At 37.7% G+C, this 20170-nt stretch overlaps 2 long non-coding RNA genes across 2 annotated transcripts in view; one reads left to right on the forward strand and one right to left on the reverse strand.

Annotated features, from left to right (window-relative positions):
* Nucleotides 1–20170, reverse strand: part of LOC114136569 (uncharacterized) — a 94426-nt gene that overhangs the window by 60636 nt on the left and 13620 nt on the right. The window contains exon 2 of the long non-coding RNA XR_003593838.1: nucleotides 15580–15716. This is a non-coding gene — a long non-coding RNA (uncharacterized LOC114136569). The remainder of the gene's footprint in view (nucleotides 1–15579; nucleotides 15717–20170) is intronic.
* LOC114136568 (uncharacterized) lies at nucleotides 213–19137 on the forward strand. Its single transcript, XR_003593837.1, has 3 exons — nucleotides 213–306; nucleotides 11146–11151; nucleotides 19124–19137. It is a non-coding gene; the product is annotated as an uncharacterized LOC114136568 (long non-coding RNA).

Genomic DNA, 20170 nt, shown 5'->3' on the forward strand with positions numbered 1-20170 from the left:
GCGGTTGGAATGCGTATGTGAATGCCAAACAGACTGGAGACTGCTCCAAAAGCAGGAAGTGGACTACAGCACAGAGCATTCTGGGTAAACAACATAAACAAAACACTCTAATGGGAGAAATGTCTCGTGGTCTTTTACCAATGGCAACATAAATCCTACAACCACTAAAATCTGATGCTACTCCATTTTTGTCAACATTTTGAGACGAAGAAAGTTGTGCTCAGTGTCGTCTGTAGAGGTTTTCTAGTCATTTCCTTCAGTTGTTCTTGGTACAGCGCCTCCACAGGCGAGAAGGGGAACAGGTTTGTTAACTAGGTTGGTTCGTTTGACTCAGTGCAGTGTGAAAAAGAACCGCAGAAGCTGACAATGTAACAAAGTTGCAATTTTGGTCCTAATTTGAACTGATTCTACTGGATAATAAGGTGGGAAAAAAAACCTGAAGATGCAGGATTTTACATTTTTGGTGTTTTCCTAATCCAGTGCAGAAATGCTTATTCTGCAGGCTTGGAAAGCAACCTGTAGGAATCAGGGGAGTGCGGTCTGGATTATGCATTGATTAAAAATGCACTGGTAGAGGAAAAACTGCAGAGAATGAATATAAATAATCAGAAGTCATTGTTTCAACTTGATGCAATCGTAGGAAATGACGTTTAAAGGCCATTCAGGAGTCATAAATGTTTCTGGGCTGAGGTCCAGTGACTGTAGGCCCCGGTTTTATTCCCGTTCTTTGGTTCAGCTTGGCAGTCGAGGCGAGACCCATAAACCTCCTGCCGTGGCCCGACGTCACCCTCCTGAACTACAGCAAAGTGGAGGGGCAACGGGGGTGGAGCGGCGGAGTCGTCGCCTCCGGCGGAGCGGAGTCACAACTTGGCATCCTCCACTAACCTTTTAAAATGCAAGCAAGCACAGAGCCGAGAAGCCAGACTTCACATGGATCCGTTTCAGGATGAGCGCTTATCTATTCAGCAACAACACTTAAATCTGCCAAAATACTGCGCTGAGCGGGGGAAAGGTCACGCACGGTCGTATGCAAAACCACACACACACCGGCAGCTGCGCTGCTGCGAGCTACATGCAGGATCACGCCATCAGAGGCGGGAGAAATGCATTTTCTAATGCACAGCTGATCAATTTCCGCAGGAAATAACCTGGGTCCTGTGAGTTGTTATTGCCCTCATACCATTTTGCGGGTGTATTCATAAACATCCCAGCAGCTTATAGTGGTACACTCAGCAGAAAAACTGACAGATAAATGAATCATAAAAAGGCCCGGCAAGGACAGCGTCCCCGAGTTCACCCAAACATGGCTGCTTCTGCAAGCTGCTGAGTAAGAATCGCCTCCAACCCCCAACCTTTAATAATCTGGATCGTTTATTCGTTGATATAGGAACACCAGGAAAAAGCTAAATGTTTAATGCATTCAGTTGCTATTGGAAACATTTTTTTTTTCCTTTTTTTGCTTCTCTTTGCAGATAAATAATCCATTACAGAGATAAGGCTGCAGTATAGAAAACCACAGCAGGCTGGGGAATTTATATGCAATTTATTTCCTTTACATTGCTGATTTTTTGTCTTCGTATTTAAATAAGATGTTAAATAAAAACAATGAAGTTCTACGATGGAGTATCAGGGCCACGCTAAGACAATAAAATATAAGATTTAAAGAATAAAGTTGAAACAACACAAGGATAAAGTCATAATACAACTTTATTATCATATTTTGACCTTATTCTCATTAGTTTCACTTTATTCTTGTATGACTGTCACAAGATTTTATTCTCATTATTTTTGAGTTTATTCCATCATTCATTTGACTATTGTTACATTTTGACTTTATTCTCATTATTTTGACTTTATTCTCATTATTTTGACTTTATCCTTATACTGTTATGACTATTCTCAAAATATCACTTTAATTTTGAAATATGGCCCACGTATTATTTTGACTTTACTCTCGTACTTTAACAACTTTAGTCTCATAATTTTCTGACTTTATTCTTGTGATATTAGGATTGTACGGTCATGTTAATCTCAATTTAATTTTTTCTTAGGATGGCTCTAACACTACATCTTAAAGTCCACCCTGTGCCAACTGCAGAAAAACAATAAAACAACAATAAGTGTGTGTGTTATCAGGGGGCTGGAAGCCGTGTAGATAGTTTTTACTCAGAGGAGCTGTTTTCTGATTTCAGGAAACACGAATGTTGATGTTGATGGGGAGGAAAACTGATCTTGAGAAGTGAACAACAAGCACGATAACACTTATCTGGGGAAAGCGGGGCAATACCCAATACTCAAACGGATGCTCTACTATCTGAACAAAGTATTTTCCTTATAAGAGGAGGAAAAAAGAAAAAGAAAGGGTGGTCTCTGATGTGCCGGCTTTGCACCTCACAGTGTAATGGAATAAATGCCCATATCTTTGGACTGTAAAAAATGAGATTGGGACTGTGCAACTGTAATCCAAAGCGGAGGGAGGCTTTCAGTGTAATCAATCTCCAAAAAGGCTTTTAATGGAATCAATGGAGAGAAAAGGGGGATTGATTTCTGCACAGCGTACTGCCATTTTTAGATATTTACTCTGTCAAATCTCTCGGCGCAGGACTGAAAACTTCCATTCTCTGATATAGGTTAATTGCATATCGAGCACAGCAGTCCATTTGTTAAGTGGCACACTTTTTCTTGGTGGCCATTAAGGCACATACAGCTATATTGGAGTGTGAAACTATTAAACTGGGCCGTGATCAAAATGTTTCACCAAAATGTATGACCTCGCTGGTTGTCAAAGGTATGCAGGGTTTTTCTTATTCCTGCCTGTTTTATTCTAAAACAGGCCAGAAGTTGTTGCTTTTATAGGTTAAATACTGGTGTGTCTGTGGCAGTTTGACCAAATTATTATTTTTATTTGGGGTTCAGCGGAGACACTATGACCTGCAGTAGGTAGCAAGTTGAAATTAGAACTACTGATACTCAGATTAGCTTTATTTTTGGTAAATTTACAACATTACAAAAGAGGAAACTAAATTAAATGCTATTTTACAAACCAATAATTTACCAGGAAAAGAGTAAGCTAAGATTATACTAACCTACTGTATTCATACACACAGTAGTCTACAACAGTGAAAGATATCTAATAAGATGGTACATTAAAGTAAAAGAAAATAAGTATCCATGCATTTAGTGTGTTTTCCCACCTCATAGTCAGGTAGACTTGGTTCAAATTGGGGCCAAAGTTGCAACATTTGTTGCATTTTCAGCTGCTGCGATTCTCTTTCACACTGCACAAACCAAACAAATCAAACCAACTGAAAAACCTGTTCCCCTCCTCGCCTGTGGGGGCGCTGCACCAAGAACCAGTTAAGGAAATGACACAAAAACCTTCAAAGACGACATGAATATCAACTTCCTTCCTCACAAAATGGAGTAGTGTGAGATTTTAGTGGTTGTAGGATTTCTCTTTTGTCTTTGGCAAAAACAACGAGCCATTTCTCCTGCTAGCACAAGGCTAGCATGTTTGCTTTAGTTGTATTTACCCAGAATTCTCTGCTTTTGGAGTGGTCTCTGGTCCGTTTGGCGTCCGGTCCCCCCAGACTGAACCAAGACTAAGGTTTGTTGGTGAACCAGAGTTCACTTTTTTGGTCCACATTGCATTCACACCTGCCCAAATGAACTGGACGTTTTAGACAAACGGACTGAAGGTTGATTAAGGTGGACTAAACAGGTGTGGTGGGAATAGCTGCGTCTCTTTTTACTCTAGATCAAAACACTATATCCAGGTTTAAAAGTTTACATTTTCTTTAAACTCTCTTGGCTTCATAAAGAATAAAAGTGTTGTATAGTCATCAAAACATGTCCATCAACCTCCAGAGTTTGGAGGCTTGTCAAAAGGCTCAAGGCTTTATTTTATGCAGATGTACCGGCATGATAGAGCACATACAGCAGTCTGGGAGATATTTTTTCATAAATAGTAATTAGCACAAAAAAAAGAATTTAGGGACATTTAAATTCACACATATGAAACTGCTTCTGGTGACAGCATCCTCTCAGAGTAACTGACTGAGAGTAATAGTGTAAAAATTATTTATTTTAGTAACTATTAGCTCGACTATCAAGTGAGAGACGACACCGTACGGTGTAATATGGAGATCCTTGAACTCAAATTCTACAGAAATATATACTCTACTGTTCATCTTATTAATGAAATTGCTAAAGTACAAGTAAAACTGCAATCATGACCATTCCTCACTTGGTTTATCACTTATTTAACCTTCCAACCATCCGAGAAAGGCCTATAAAGCACAAAGCTCCCTCTTGTTTTCATGAATAAATATCCATCTTATCTCGACTTGTAGATCTAGCTGTAAGCTTACCATCTTTTGACAGTGAACCCAATTTTCCTTGCAATCTGGGAACCCATTACCCAATTCAAGAGACCGGTTAAATGCTGCTCAGCTGTGGTTCAGCTTCAGCTCTTTGGATTTACAAGACACAATACAATGCAACACTTCAAACAAAGCATAACCGTAATAGCATATCAAGCCATCTGTGCCTCACAACAACATGTTTGACAGGTAATTGGAGTCTAACTCTGACAATTATATACTTTCACTATGCTAATTTGCTACAATTAAATAGCTTTAGGCTTAACAAATAGCTCATTATGAAAGAAAGTCTTTAAGAAGCTGTCGAAGTTGTTTGGTGGCGCTTTGACAATCGCAAACCCGGTCATAACTGAGACATGCACAACTGCTGCAGACATCTGTCTAAACACAATAATGTCAAGAGCAAAGACATGTAGATTTGGAGAGGTCATAAAAACATCAACAAACCTGAATAAAAAAACAAGGAATTCATGTACAAGGAATTCACGCCCGTCCGTCCGTCCATCCGAGCTCTGGGACTGCTTTAGATAAGAGACTTGGTGCTTTCCACCAGCGTTGGGCTCACAGAGCTACTTCAGACTGAGTGGTAACCATTGGGATTTCTTTTGATTTAACTTGAAACATCTGTATCTAGGTATCATCAAAAAGCTGCATCCACCACAAAGCTTAACCCAGTAAGGTCTAATCCACTCAACCAGCCTGCAGGCTACATCGTGAATAGATTGTTTGCATGTCCTTATCTACATTTTGTATGCAAGTTACAATAACTCTGTCAGTACATGCTGTAGCAAAGGAAATAATGTGTTTGTGGTTCATTTATTTAATTAAGCTGTTTATTTTTAGTACACTCTTACAGCCACAGCGCTACTGTTACTTAAAGGTACAATTATTTATTACAGTGCAACTGCTTCTCTGTTACCATTACTGCTGCACTGTTACATAATGTTACAGCATTACTGATACAATGCTACAATTAATGATACGCTTCTACACGATTATCATTACTGATGCAATGTTACTCTTGCCTCTTTAGTCTTTACTGCGTTCGGTACAACATTTCTGTTTTTGATACAATATCACCATTTCTGCGACACTGTTACCATTTTTGGTACTCTGTTACGCTTTTCGCGACACTATTACTGTATTTTCCAACACTGCTACGGTTGTTGTTACATTGTTCCCATTTTACTACACTGTTACTGTTTTTGCTACTTTGTTACTGTTGCTATATTGTGGCTGGTTTCCTTCAGTTACAGTTTCCTTCACAGTAACTGTTTCTGACACTACTAAACTAATAGTATTTGGTCAAATATTGCTCTTTTTTGCAACAATGTTAGTTTTTGCTACACTGTTGTTATTTTATTACAATGCTACAGTTTTTTGCAATACTGTTATTATGTGTTTTGATACATTGTTGCACTTTTTACTACACTATTACTATTTTTGCAACATGGCTACTGTCTTGCTACAATGCTACAGTTTTCCTACATTGTTACAGTTTTTTGCTACATTGTTACAGTTTTTTGCTACAATGTTACAGTTTTCCTACATTGTTACAGTTTTTTGCTACTCTGTTACTGTTGCTTCACTGTTACTGTTGCAGTTATTGATGTATAACTGATAGTAAACTATTAATATCCTTATACTTGTACTGTATTTGCAACACTTACTGATTTTGCTACTGTTTTTTGTAAATTGTTACTTCTACTTCTGTCATGTAGCACCAACTTCTGCTGGTAATTTATTACGACTATTGAAACACTGTCACTCTTAAACGGCTGCTCCTGCTACGTATACTGTACTACTGTTACTCTGGTACTGCTAGACCTTTGCTATGACTGCGACTGTTGCCACTACATTACTGCTCCTGTAATGGCTGCAAAATGTTACTGCAGCGATGTTGCCGGCTCCTGGCATTAGATGGGAAGGTGCAACAGCGGGGATCCTAACTACTTCATAATTTAAAGCAAAAAGCACAAAAAGACCAGCAGGAAACTGACAGCAACTGTGATGTGAAAGAACTATTTTTTTCTTTTAAAAAAACACAAACGAATAAAGACTTCAGGGTATGAGAGGTGAAAACAAAAACAATGTCCAACCTCAAGTGAAAGGAATTTGTTTGAAATCAAAAGTTAAAGGTTTTAAACTTATAGTATAGGCTCTAATGCATCATTTGGAGGGTTTTTCATCCCTAACAATAATTTTCTGCTGTATAGATTACAGATCAGGATCGCTGAATTCATAGCTCACTCTCTCAAGCTGCGGTGAAACCAATAAAATGTACTAACATGAGTTTTCAATCAAATGGTTATCCATATGCCAATGCAGGTAAGAGAAACAAATCCCCAGTTAGATATAAAATAATTTTACTGACTTACATAAAACCCAGAGATGTTTTCGCCTCCAAAATTACACTTTTGGATCTCCTGCAGCAATTCATACAACAGCTCGTTGTTTTGTTCATCGGGCATAATGGTGTGAAATACATCAAAGCAGCATGTTATAGTTGTACAGAAACAAACGGAGAACACAGAAGCAAAAACAGATGGTAGCCTGTCAGAGCAGAGAGATTAGTCTGTGGTTGGCATAGAAACTAAGCATGGACACTTGAGGTTAAAGGGTAAAACCACTCATCCCCAGCTATAAAAAAAGATTGAAAATCACTTCCATCTTCTTGAAACACTTTGGCAGTTATGTGTTTTTTTTACTGTGCAAACATGCTGTTATCGTCTATAGAAAGATCAACTATTTATTGTTTGAGCCGGTTTTTCTTTTTTCCTTCCCTTTTTTAAAGTCTGTGTGAATTTAATAATTTACTTCCTGTTGTGTTCAGTCTTTCGTAATTGAGTGATAAGTACAAAGATTAAAATTGTGAAAAGTTTATTATTTATTTCTTGAAATCTACTGCTTAGCGTTTTTGGAAGTAGAGCTTAAAAAAGAAATGCTACATTATGACAATTTATCAAAAGTTTCACCTTTAGAAATCAGATTCTACCAATACTGCTGATAAATTACATATAGCCTGATTTAATTTTTATTTGTTTCAGATATCAAAATTCACTTTAGGTATTATTTGTCTAAATTTACAATCTGATAAAAAAATCACAAAAGCAGCTCTGAGGCCATGCAACCTGCTAATTTATAAATTACAATTTGGGGAGAAAAAGTTAATAAAAAAAAGAAACTACAAATATTTCTAATCAAAGCCACAAAAACTAATCAAAGTTCATGAAAAATTTTACCTTTAATTAATTTTGTAGAATTTTTAATCTGCAATGTTCTCATTTTAATTCTTTATCGTTTCCAAATTAAATAAATATGAATATTTTTGCTAATTATTCAATTATTTAACATGTGTGCACCTTCTTTGTGTAAATTCTGCTCTGATCTGCATGGCTACTGCTAAAAAATGCAAACATTTCTGACTATTTACTTGTTTACTATTTATTAATTGAAAGAATTGGTGATTTTATTATGAAATGAAAATGAAACCTTTAGTTTTGAGGGTTTTCAGAAGTTTTTCTTTCCTTTTTTTAATTTTTAAACATTTTTATAAATGTGGATGTTTTTAGTCTTGAGTAGCAGTTGACCTTCGACCTTTCTAACTTTCTGTCGTCACAAATATTAAAATATTTTTTATACTTTAAAATAACAATTGTGACAAAATGCTGTACAAATAAAAATCAATTAACATTCAAAATATGGAAATGACAAAAGAAAAAAATAAAACACTAAAACGGAAGTAAGCCAAGGAATAAATATGTAAAGAGAAATTGTTCGATAGTTTGGGAATTTTGTTCACATTTTATAGTAAGACTTTTAAGCTAATTTTCAGTACCTTGTTGACTGCAAGAGATCGATTATAATGGGAAGGATCATAAACTCGATACAAATAGAAACTTTAAGTTCATTGAACAAAATTTATAAAAACTCTTAAATATCTAAAACAGGATATTAATCACACCTGCAGAGGTGTGAATCTGTTTGGAGAGCTGAGCTACGGAGAAAGCTGCGGCACGCCGGTTCTGGTGCTTTTCAGGGAAACATTTAATTTCCCTTTGGGATAAATAAAGTATTTCTGAGTTTAACTGAATTTGTTTTTAACAACTGCAGCCTGGAAAACACACGGCCTCTTGAGGGAACCAGGCTATCAAAGCAGACCCCAGAGACAGTCGCAGCAATACACCGAGCAAACATGATGGACATTTATTAGGATGCAGCTAAGATAAGTATACAGGCAACTGTACATCAGCAGCCAAAGGGAAAACCATGAGAGGAAGAAAAGGGAAACTTGAATTCAACTCTCTAATAGAAAATCCTGATGGAAAACGTGTTGGGATATTTAGGAAACAATGACACACTATTCATAAAATCTTCTTCAATAAACACATAAATAAAACCCAATAAAACAATCAATAAATGTATAAGATTAACAAATTAATAAATATATTAATGCTGCGGGATGTGATCTTTATAAAAAATATGTCTCCATGTTATGAGACCATTTGAAGAAATGCACCAAAGTCAACCAATCAGAGCCAGGAGGCGGGTCTTAGCGCTGTCAATCAAACTTGTGAATGCGCTAAATGTGCTAATGGCAGAAAAACAGTTACAATTTTCAGGAAAACCATTTACCTGCCATCATTAGTGGCTATGCTAACTAGCCATAGCATTCAGGACAGGTTATGTTAGGTGTAGTGTATCACAGAGAAAGAGAAGAAGTGTGATTGACAGCGTTAAGACCCGCCTCCTTGCTCTGATTGGTTGACGTTTCATCTTGTCATGGCAATTTCAACAAATATGTAAGAAAATATTCTGCCTCTTTTAAAATGCTCCCCAATAAATTTTTTACTGTCCTTGTCAGGTCACCCTATTTTTTTTTTAATGTGATGTCAGTGAGGCTGCAGGCCGGCAATCCCTTCCTGTCAGCTGATTGCAAAGGGACCAGGAGGCAAATTATCCACCGCGGCTCATTGCTTCTCTCTGCGGACAGAGCACTCTTTAGGAGGGAGTTCATATTTCACTTGTGAGCGGAAAAAGTCAGCGAACCTGATCCCGGAATTTGTTTGGAGGAAATGGGGTGATTGTGAAGGGTAACGGTAAAACCCACCTGAGGCTGTGACAGTAAAAAGCACGGCGTTTAAAATAGAAACTCAACACCTCCTCTGTTCGCCGCCGCCTCGCCGATGCGCAGGTGTTTGGCACGGCGCGTGACGAGCCGGGCGTCAAGCGGAGCTGACAGATTGTTGACATCTTCACTCACGCCATATGTGGATTAAACGCTCCTGACAGCGACTGCTGTTTTATTTCTCGGCTGAGATCTGATGAATAATGAAACGGTCGTGTCAGGCCCCGTCCTTTATTGAACGTAACATGTACACTCTTCGACAACCTTTGTCCCCTGTCGCCAGGGAAGGCCGGCCTGGGACTTTTCCTCCATACCCTGAACAACATTTCTTACTCACACAAACAGACCCATGCTGGTGTTTGTTTGTACTAATAAAACCACACAGGGGACGTTCTTCAGATACGCGCCTCTGGCTTGTTTGCTTTGTTCCCTTTCTTGTTTTTCTCCTTCCCTTTAGTTCAGTGAAGTCCATATGGTTGTATAATTTCAGCATGTGTGTATACAAAGTGAAGCACGCTTCCTTCAAACTCCTCCCACATGCTGAGCTCAAACTTCTCGAGCTTTGATCGTCAGACGCACACAAAGCATGAGCACACAGTCTTTAACGCACAAAAAGGCCCAGGAAAAATAATTTCAAAGCTGCCGTATCATGTAAAATATACTTTTCTTAGCTTTACATTATGTTATAATGTTATTTTCTAATCAAAAACATACCTGGAGTGTTGCCTAGATTTGTTTATGCATGTTTGAGAAATCATTTAGTCTCCATGGCAACCATTCAGCTGTCCAAAACACCTGGGTGGACTTAGCTCCGCCTTCTAGGACAAAGTTCCTCCTCTGAGCTGCAGTTTCCAAGCTTCTGCCTTCCCCCCATTCAGCTCCTTCAGACTAGCCAGCAGCAATTAGTAAACACCTGTTTGGGTTTTTAAAGACACAGAGGCCCAATTTCAAGACGTTAGATATCAAATCAGATACTATAGTTCCTTGATTGTGCATAAATTCGACCTAAGTGCCTGGAAACCACAACACTGCCCATTAAAGGTTCGGTAAATATAACCGTTTTTTTTTAGTTGCAGACATGAAGTCTTAAGTGTACTGTATGCATACAAAGTAATATTTTCTGAAATCAAGAGGCTAATTGGTCTTTAACATGAACTAGTTCTAATTTCAGTTCAACCAAGTTAAAATGAACTAATTCTTGTTCAAAGTAAACCAGCTATCATTACCTACTAACTTCATTACCTACTAACACAAAATCTTACCATGTATTTTTGTCCTTTTTAGTACAAATACACTTAAAAATAGCAAGTAGCTTTTCAGCAAGAAATGAGCTTGTTTTAAGTCTATAATTCCTTAATATTGATGAAAAATACTAGTTCCACTGATTATTTTACTTAAAACAATGGAAAATGTCTTGCAATAAGTAAGCTGAATCAATGTTTTCATATTGTCTATATTAAATTCTGACCAAACTTTCCTGATGTTGCAGCTGAAATTGAAACTTGTCAGACCGTAAAACATTTTTTCAATCTGTTATTGTCCAATTTTGCTGTAGCTGTGTGAATCGTATCCTCAGTTTCTTGTTCTTAGCTGACAGAAGTGGCGTCCTGCTGTTCTTGGCCATCTGCTTCAAAGTTCAATGTATTGTTTGTTCAGAACTACTATTCATGATATCCTAGTTTCTATTGCTTTTCTATTATTTCACTCCGGTATGTCCATTCTACACTGACAACAATACATTATTGTCCACTCTTACTTGATAGTTTCTCTTTGTTGGACTCTGTCGGCCTCTGTAAACCTGAGAGATGATGATGAATTCATATTAGTTTCAATTCGATTGGGGATCACAACCGCAACATTTGTTAAATTTTCAGCAGCTCGGGTTCTCTTTCACATCGCAATGCGTCAAACAAACTAAACTGTTTGAAAAAACTGTTCCCCTCCTCGCCTGTGGGGGCGCTGCACCAAGAAACACTGAAGGAATCGCCGCAAAAACCACCAAGCGCAACTTCCTTCTTCACGAAATGTAAAAAAAAATGGGAGTATCAAAACCATTTCTCCCGGTAGCGTTAAGTGTGTGTGTTTGCTTTGGTCGTATTTACCCAGAATGCCCTGCACCATCTGTTTTTCATTATGCTAATTTGAAGAGAGCTAGTTGTAGTATAAAATTGCAAATAATCCAAAATCCTTTGTTATATGGTGATTAAAACTTTCCACCCCCTGTTCTCTTGCTACATTATAGCTTGCTCTAAATTTGTACTGTCTCAGAAGCTAGGTTTAATTACAAGTACACATACAACTTACAATATTCCACTAACGTCAAAAAGCAAAAAACTATTTCACAATTGCAATTTGGAAATTTCCAAATATCCAACAGCCATTATACAATGCATACAGTAGCAAAACCAGATGACCAATGGTGCTGGAGCTCTGCTTGGGTTGCTAGGTAATGGGCAGAACTCTGCTGGGGTTGCTAGGTAACAGCGGAGTTCCTGTGAAATGCAAACTAACTGCTCAACTAAGCAGTTGAGACCCAAATGGAAGTACAAAAAATATGGCAAGTGTGAATTTTGCATAATAGGTCCCATTAGATTCCCTCCTTCAATTAAAAATTTCTGGCTCATCACCAGCCTAATTGTAGCACAGACAAGTAAATACAAACAGAGCTAAAATTACAAGAATTATGCGCCATTATTACTATTTTTAGGCAGAGAAATAAAAAAAACCTCATCATCATCATTGTTCCTAATTGTAAAAGTGAGTCATGTTTGCCGAAATTTCAAAGATCTCCAGAGGAGTTTTAACTAGTTAAGACTTACCACAAGAGTGATTTCAAAGGAAGAAATGTTGGCACATTTAATTGGAAAAGAAATATTTTTGAATCACAGCCAGAAAATTACCCAATTATAATCTGCTACTATGAAAGAAACTGAAACATTTGCAGGTGACCTTTGGAAAGAACAGCTGTTCCATCTAGACAACCTAGATTTCTATAGAAACTAAGATATCTGCCACTCTGCAATATCTGTATTCATTTTAACACTAATGAAAATGCTCAGAAAAGTATTTACCCCCTTTCCAAAATTTTCATCTGCTTACGGTTGTTTGCCAGACCGTAAGCTTTTATCTAATCAAATGTCTGCTATCTATTATTTATGATAACCGACAAATTTTTAACATTGCTGTTGAGAAGTTTTGTTATTTTAGCTTGATTCTGAACATTCAGAAACACATAAAGCCTATTACAAAGTCAGCCTTTTATCACCTGAAGTACATTTTCTAGGATTAAATAAGCACCAATTCCTTGCAGTTCACATGGAGAAGCATTCAGTTTTTAATGCTCCTCCAATCTGGAACAAACTTCCAGAAAACTGCTGAAACACTTACTAGGTCCAAAAAATCTGCATAATCAGTTTATTCACGTTTTAAAGGAAGGTTAGTTTGGATGATTTGTCTCTTTATAAAAACAAGAAAAAGCCAAAGTAATCTATAAGTAATCTGTAAGGAAGAAAATACTTTTCCCAGCTCTGCAGGTATAGTTGCGTTCCTTTACAAATGTGCGCAAAACTTTGTCAATATTCCACTAATATTGAAAAACACAATTTCGCAATTGGCTGTTTCCATTTAAGTCATTAAAAAACACGTTGTGCCATTATCCTCCTACCACTTCCTGTCGTCTTCTTTGTCGTTTCCGCTAGCAGTAACATCCGGTTGTTGATCACGACTAGTCTGATGCAAAAAAATGTGTTTCTACTGCAGTTTTGTTAGCCAAAAAAACATATCTTAGCACAAAAAAACCTGACTTGACAAAACTTATCAAAAAACTTGAGATTTTTCAAAATTATGCATTTCAATTAAGCAAATTTACTTTAATTCCAACTTGTGCAATTGAAACAGAGCTCGTGTTACATTAAACCTGCTTTCAAGAACATAAACTTTACACTCTAAAGTCCACCTGCTTTTTTTCCTAATTCAGCACTTTCTATTGAAGACAGGAAATTGAAGAGGCTTCACAAATTCACGGCCAAAAGCATCTTTTCCTGTTACTACCTCTGCCTCAGATGTCAGCGTTGATGGTTTCTTCTTGTTATTGATACGAGTCGTCCATGTCAAGTGGGAACTCAGACTGGCATCACCCGACTGAGCGGCGTCCTTATCGTGATCCCGGCGCTGTTGTTCCTCTAATTCCTCGCTGTCGTAATGTGTGTTCTTGGGGGTTTCGTTTACACAGATTTGGCCTCTTTACCAAGTCGTTTCCTCCACTCCTAATCTCAGGAACATGGCTGCTATCTGATCCTCAGCGAAAAACCTTTTAGCCAGATTTATGCAGGGTTTGCTTTGTTTGGCAGACAGCTGAGGGGTTTTCATTGTGTAATTTGAGGATGCGGCTACTGTGCCCGAAGAAAATGGGTCTAATTAAGAGTTATATGGTGTCAGAAAGTAAGTTTTTCTGTTTTGTGATTAAAGTTCTTAAGATTGGGCATTGTAAAATGTTCTCATTGCACATGTTCAACATACTGCATAAGTCTCGTAATTGGCTCCTTCCCTTAAGGTTTGTTATTCAAAATGAACAGTTTTCACATACATATCTGCAGAAAAACACTCCTTTTATGTTGCATATGTAAGTGATAATGATGCTCCACAAAAGTGGGAGCGAGCAGACAAAAGATGAGAGGGGAAAGCACATGATGGTAGTGAGGGATTGTTAGGTAGCATGGAGTGAATGGCGCGTGGGAGGACCCTGCTTGTGAGTGTCCGTGGTAAACACCCCGGCGGCTTGTGGCAGAATAGGGAAGCAGATGGGTCACGGGGAGAAACATATCAGTGTGTGAAGTGACAGGCGGAGATCATTACGTCCAATCAGAGCGGTGCAGGAAGTGCAGGCCGATTGAGATTGATGGCAGCAGACTGCTGGTGCTGCTGCTTTACGACTTTAGATAAATGAGGAAAAGAGAAAGAGGGTCAGGGAACAACAAAACCACCGCGCCTTCTCCATTTCTTAACCACAGCACTCTGGTTATGTTGTGAGTGAGCCTGCTAGTGCTTGTTGCTCTACAAGCTGCTGTTGAAGTTAAATCAAATCAAATATACTTTACTGTCCCCACTGGGTAATGCTTTGTGGATTATATAGTGCTATGCTGATATAGGCAATCCATTTTGTAGAAGCTAAAGTGAAATAGAAACACATTAGCAAACCAATGCTGTAAAACATCAGTAGTGAAATATTATTCCAACACTGCTGTGATTAAAATAAATCCCAAAGTAGGTAAAAAAACACTTTTTAGCCCTTAAAACTAAAAGTTTGGATCCAAAAAGCAAAACCAATTTAAGTAATTTAAAGAGAAATGCCTGAAAACTGGAACGGTTTTATGGCTCCATCATTTGCCTGAAGGTCAAAATCAGAACAAAAATGATGAGAAGTAACAAGTCTAAAAGCAAATCTTCAATTATCCTTGTTTACAGTCAGATACAACACACTGCAAAAACACAAAATCTTACCAACTATTTCTGATCTAGTTTCCAGTCCAAACATCTCATAGTACAATTGAAATAAAACTAACGTAACGAGTAACTTTTCATCAAGATGCTGGAGCTTGTTTTATTTATTAATATTGATGACAGTCTTATTCACAATCCGTCAAATAAAGTGTTACCATAGTTGGGAGATTCTTTCACTTATAAAATGGGAAAATGTGTTGCAATAAGTTAAATAATCTGCCAGTGGAACATATTGTTTTTTTCATATGGAGCTCAATGGATGAAGGGCGTGACATGTTGGTGCTCAGAAAGTGTTTCAAAGAAAACCATAAAACCTACAGCAATGATTCTTATATTCTCTGAAAGCAGACCCCATTAGCTATCTTTTGATGCATCAATTATTTCTCTAGAGTGAAATCTGTACGAACAGCGGCATTTTGTTTGTGAAACATCAGTCGCTTTTTCGACAATGCTAGCCAGTTTCGAGCAGCTTGTTTCAGCCGTTTTGACAAATGATTACTGTAGTGAGTGGTGTTACTAGTTTTCAGAGTTTGTGTTGAAACATTGGTAATAATGGTGAACAGAACCCACCTCCTTTAAAAACCATCTGTAGCTCAAAGCGGCGGCTCCGTCTTATTTACATCCAGAAGCTTCTCCCATGCATTAGCCGCTAATGGAGCCCTCATTCAGCTCAGTTCAGGCAAATCTTCATGTTTTCATGCAGTTTCCTATTCAGCAAAAAAGCACATCAGTATATTGAGCATAAAGCAAAAAATGATCATAACAAACAAGTTAAAATGCGTGTACCGCAGGCAGCTAGGCAACAAAGAGGCTGGTGTAATCCTCTTGCAGGCCCACGTTTTCCTCTCTTACGTGTCTTTTAATTTATAGCAGCTTACAATGGTGCAGTGATCTCCATGACTTCCTTACAAAGTCTTTTCATTTTGTCAGTCAGCAACCTTTTTTATTTATTTATTTACTTCTATGGTAAAACCCCACAGTAAAGACACATCAGTGGCTGTAAAAACGTATCTGAGGTCTTTGTGTGTTCCTGATATTCTGCATTTCTTTTGTTTCGTCTTTGAGTCTGTTCCCACAAATCACCATTTACCAGGATGATTTCTTTCCATTATTAAAAAGAGATTATTTTATCTTTTTTGCAGTAAACCACAACATCACCTGCAGGTTTAATGCTTAATGCCATTTGGATTAATGTTTTGCTCAGATCTACAATTCGTTTTGTATCTTTACTTTTTTAAATTACTTGTGTTTTTATCTTTTTGCATTCAAATTTAACTGGTATTAAGTATTGTGTGAAAATTTTAAATCTATTTGCTGTTTACCAATTTGTGTTGCATTGCCTTTCTACTACTTCCTGCTTCCATTTAATCTGTAAAACTTTTTTTTTACCAATTTACAGAAGTGTGAAAAGATATTTATTATAAATCTGAAGGAGAATGAGCAAAAACTGCAACCAGGACAGATTTCCAAGGAGGAAACCAGCTGATCAGAAAAGACACGAAGGTCTGACTTACACTTGCCAAAAAACATTTAATGATCTCCAACGGTTGTGAAAGATGACAGAAAAGTGGAACGTCAGGCTCCATAAACTAACTCTTTTTTTTTTTAAAATATTGATGCCGTGGCATAAAATTAAGGTTTTAGACTGTCCAAATGAAAGCTAAGACTTAAATCTGATTGAGATATTGAGAGATATTTTTATTAAACAGGTTGTTCATACTCAAAACAACCTCCAATGATGCTGGGATAAACATTTCAAGTCAAAATTCCTTCAAAGCAATTAAAAAAATGTACAGTGGACTCCTTACTCTGTTCGACTGGGGATCAAAATTGCAACATTTGTTATATTTGTAGCTGCTGTGGTTCTCTTTCTCACTGCAATGTGTCAAACAAACCAAACTAAATGAAAATCAGGTTCCCCTCCTCACCTGTAGGGGCGCTGCACCAAGAACCACTGAAGGAAACTACACAAAAACCTCAGAAGATGACACTGAGCGCAATTTCCTGTTTTGCAAAATGTAAGCAAAAATGGAGTGGCGTCAGATTTTATTCTGTAATTCACTTCCTACTTTTGGAGCGATTTCTGGTCCACATGGCGCTCACATACGCATTTGAACCCCTTTAGTTCGCTTTAACCGAACCGAGGCCGAAGTTTGTAGGGGGACCAGAGCTCACTTAAGCATCCTCACCTCCCCAAATGAACCAAACTTTTTAGGCAAATGATTTATAGTTTGATTAAAGCGGACAAAGCAGGGCTGATGTAAACGTACAGATATTTTTTGTAGAGCATATTTAAAATATCGGGAAGAAAATGCAGTTTTGGAAGCTAAATTAGCATCAACTGCTATTGGATTTATTTTCCTTGCCACTGATTGGCTGTACCCTGAAGAACGAAAAACAATAGCTGTTAGCTTCTGTGGTTGTGCTAAGATGGCTTCCACAGTACAAATTAGCAATATTTGATGTTTTGACCTGTTAAAAACATCTGCAGTTGTGAGCGTTTTGAGAGGGAGTCTCAAGTACTCGAGTATTGAAGGTTGAAAAACTCAAGAAAACCAACGGATGAGATTAAAATCATGGACTGTTTTGGTGCATGCCATCCAAAAAAGTCAATTTCTTGAGTTTAAAATATTAAATTTAATGAGTACTGAGTTCTTTCTAAGAGAGCAGAGCTTTCATATTTGAAATTTCTCTTTTCTTACCTTTATTCGAAACACTCCCTAAATGTTGAATGCATTGCAGACTGATTTATTTAGCCGCAGAGTTTCTGTGCTCAGTTAATTTGAGACTGTGTACAAACGGAGCGATGTAAACTACTGGTGCCAGACACTGAAATAACAGATCGGATCAAAACGGGGAAACATGCACATCCAGACCTATCAGGTCTTCTCCGACGGCCAGAAACAGACCGGCAGCTTGTGTTTGAGAGTAGATGTTTATCTAGAATCAATACACCACAATCTGGCCTTATCTCCCACTCTGATATGGCGCACTGCCACTTTTCCACACCCCTCCAATGTCCTCAGGCGCTCCATTTGAAATTCCTGATGGCAGTTATGGATTGTAAACCTTTCGTCAATAATTCCAGAATCACTCTACTTAATCAGCGTTAAAAGAAAATGGTATGAAATTTGGATATTCAATAACATTTCTTCATGTTCAGTTTGTGGAAATAATAAACTTTTAATCAACTTTGAGTACACTCATCGGTTTTTACCCTACGGCGTGCAGGGTCCAGTGAGTTACAGATTCTATCTCCATATGACCGACGGGATGATTTCTTCCTGGTCGTGTCACCTTCTCTTCATTATAATCTTTCAGGGATGACCTTACAACATTACGCAGATGGCACTCGAGGCAGAATCTGACAGTTTCTGACCTGGGAACGCGTGCTTTCAGACAGATTTTTGTTTATGTGGCCTTTCATCTCCCGGGTTTCACGGTTCTTATCCCCAGGATTTTGGTCGTGTTGATAGTTCCATATGACAAGAATTGAATTCTAAAAATACTTGACTTTCATATTTACTACTTGCTAGTATGAGAGTGTTTATGTTTTACTGGAAGTGACTTTAAACAAGAATATGGCTAGTTGGTAAGATATAAAATAACAAAACGTTTAAGTGAATTTTAGCTTGATTTACTAATGGTTATTAGACAGAATAATCATTAGCTCTAGCATCTTTGTGCTCAAGATGCTGGTAGTTTAAATAGCTGTTAGCTAGAGTATGCTTTAGCTTAGGTGGAAGTTACTTTATTTAGATGTTAGCTAGAATAGCTGTACAAGTGTTTAGCTGTTTGCTTTTTGATTTAAAATCATTTAGTTTATATAGTGGGTAGCTTGAGTAGCTATTAACCAAACTACTTGTTCTTTGACTGGTTGTTAGCCAAACTAGCAATAGGGTGAAGTACCTGCTACCTTAACTAGCTATTTGAATAAGTTGCAGTTAGCTTGAATAAATGTTGGCCTAACTAACTTGCTTGAGTAGTAGCTATCTTAATTAGCAACAAGCTTAACTAAAGGGGCATACCGGTTAGCTTGAGTACCTGCTTTCATAGCTAGTTGAGTTTTGATTTGTTAGCCGAATAGATATTAACTTTTTTACCTGTTGCTCAGGTAATTATTGGTTTAACTAGCAACAGTCTTAACTAGCTACAAGCTGGATTAGCAGTTAGCTTGAGTACCTGCTATACTGTCTATTTATTAGTTTGAGTTAATGTTAGCTTGAATCGATATTAGCCTAAGTACTTGTTGCTAAAATGATTGTTAGTTTAACTAGCAACAGTCTTGGTTAGAAGCTGGATTAGTAGTTAGCTTCAGTACCTGCTATACGGACTAGCTATTAGTTTGAATTGATGTTAGCTTGAATAGATAGTAGCCTAACTACGGTGGTTCGTAGTTTAAATAGCAACAGTCTTAATTAGCTATACGCTGGATTAGCAGTTAGCTTGAATACCTGCTATATTACCTATTAGTTTGAGTTAATGTTAGCTTGAAAAGATATTAGCCTAACTACCTGTTGTACAGTGATTCTCAAGTGGCTTGTTAGGTTTGACTATCAACAGGCTCAAGTAGCAGTAATATTCGGAGTAGCTGCTAGCTTAGCTAGCTAGCAGCTAGCTTAACTAGCTGATAGTTTGAGAAACTGTTCACTGATATTTGATGAATCAACAACACAAAGGCCCACGCTAACACAAACAGATGAATAAATAATCTCTCTCTTATATTTATAGTTTATTTACATACTTCCTGTTGCGTTTTTATCCTTTTAAGCTGCTCTGTCCCAGGAGGTTTCTGCACCTCTCTTTCCCCTGGAGCTTACAGGGTCCACTGATTTAGAGATCCTATCTCCATATGACCGACAGGATGATTTCTTGCATGTCGTTTCACCTTCCCCTCATTATTCTTTTAGGGATGACCTTAATGACCTATCATGCATATGGTACCTGGGCAGAATCTGTCTGTTTCTGACACAGTATAGACATTACCCATGTAGATTTTTGTTTATTTAGCCTTTTGTCTCCAACGTTGCGCAGCTACTCCGGATTTGGGTTTATTTGCACATTCTGCTCGGCTACATGAATCGACAGTGAGGACCGTATCACAATACAGTGGTGGTTCTGCTCTGTGATGGAAAGAAAAAGCAGAGGAGAGGAGACAGAG

This window comes from Xiphophorus couchianus, chromosome 21 (assembly GCF_001444195.1).
Source record: "Xiphophorus couchianus chromosome 21, X_couchianus-1.0, whole genome shotgun sequence".
Lineage (NCBI taxonomy): Eukaryota > Metazoa > Chordata > Actinopteri > Cyprinodontiformes > Poeciliidae > Xiphophorus > Xiphophorus couchianus.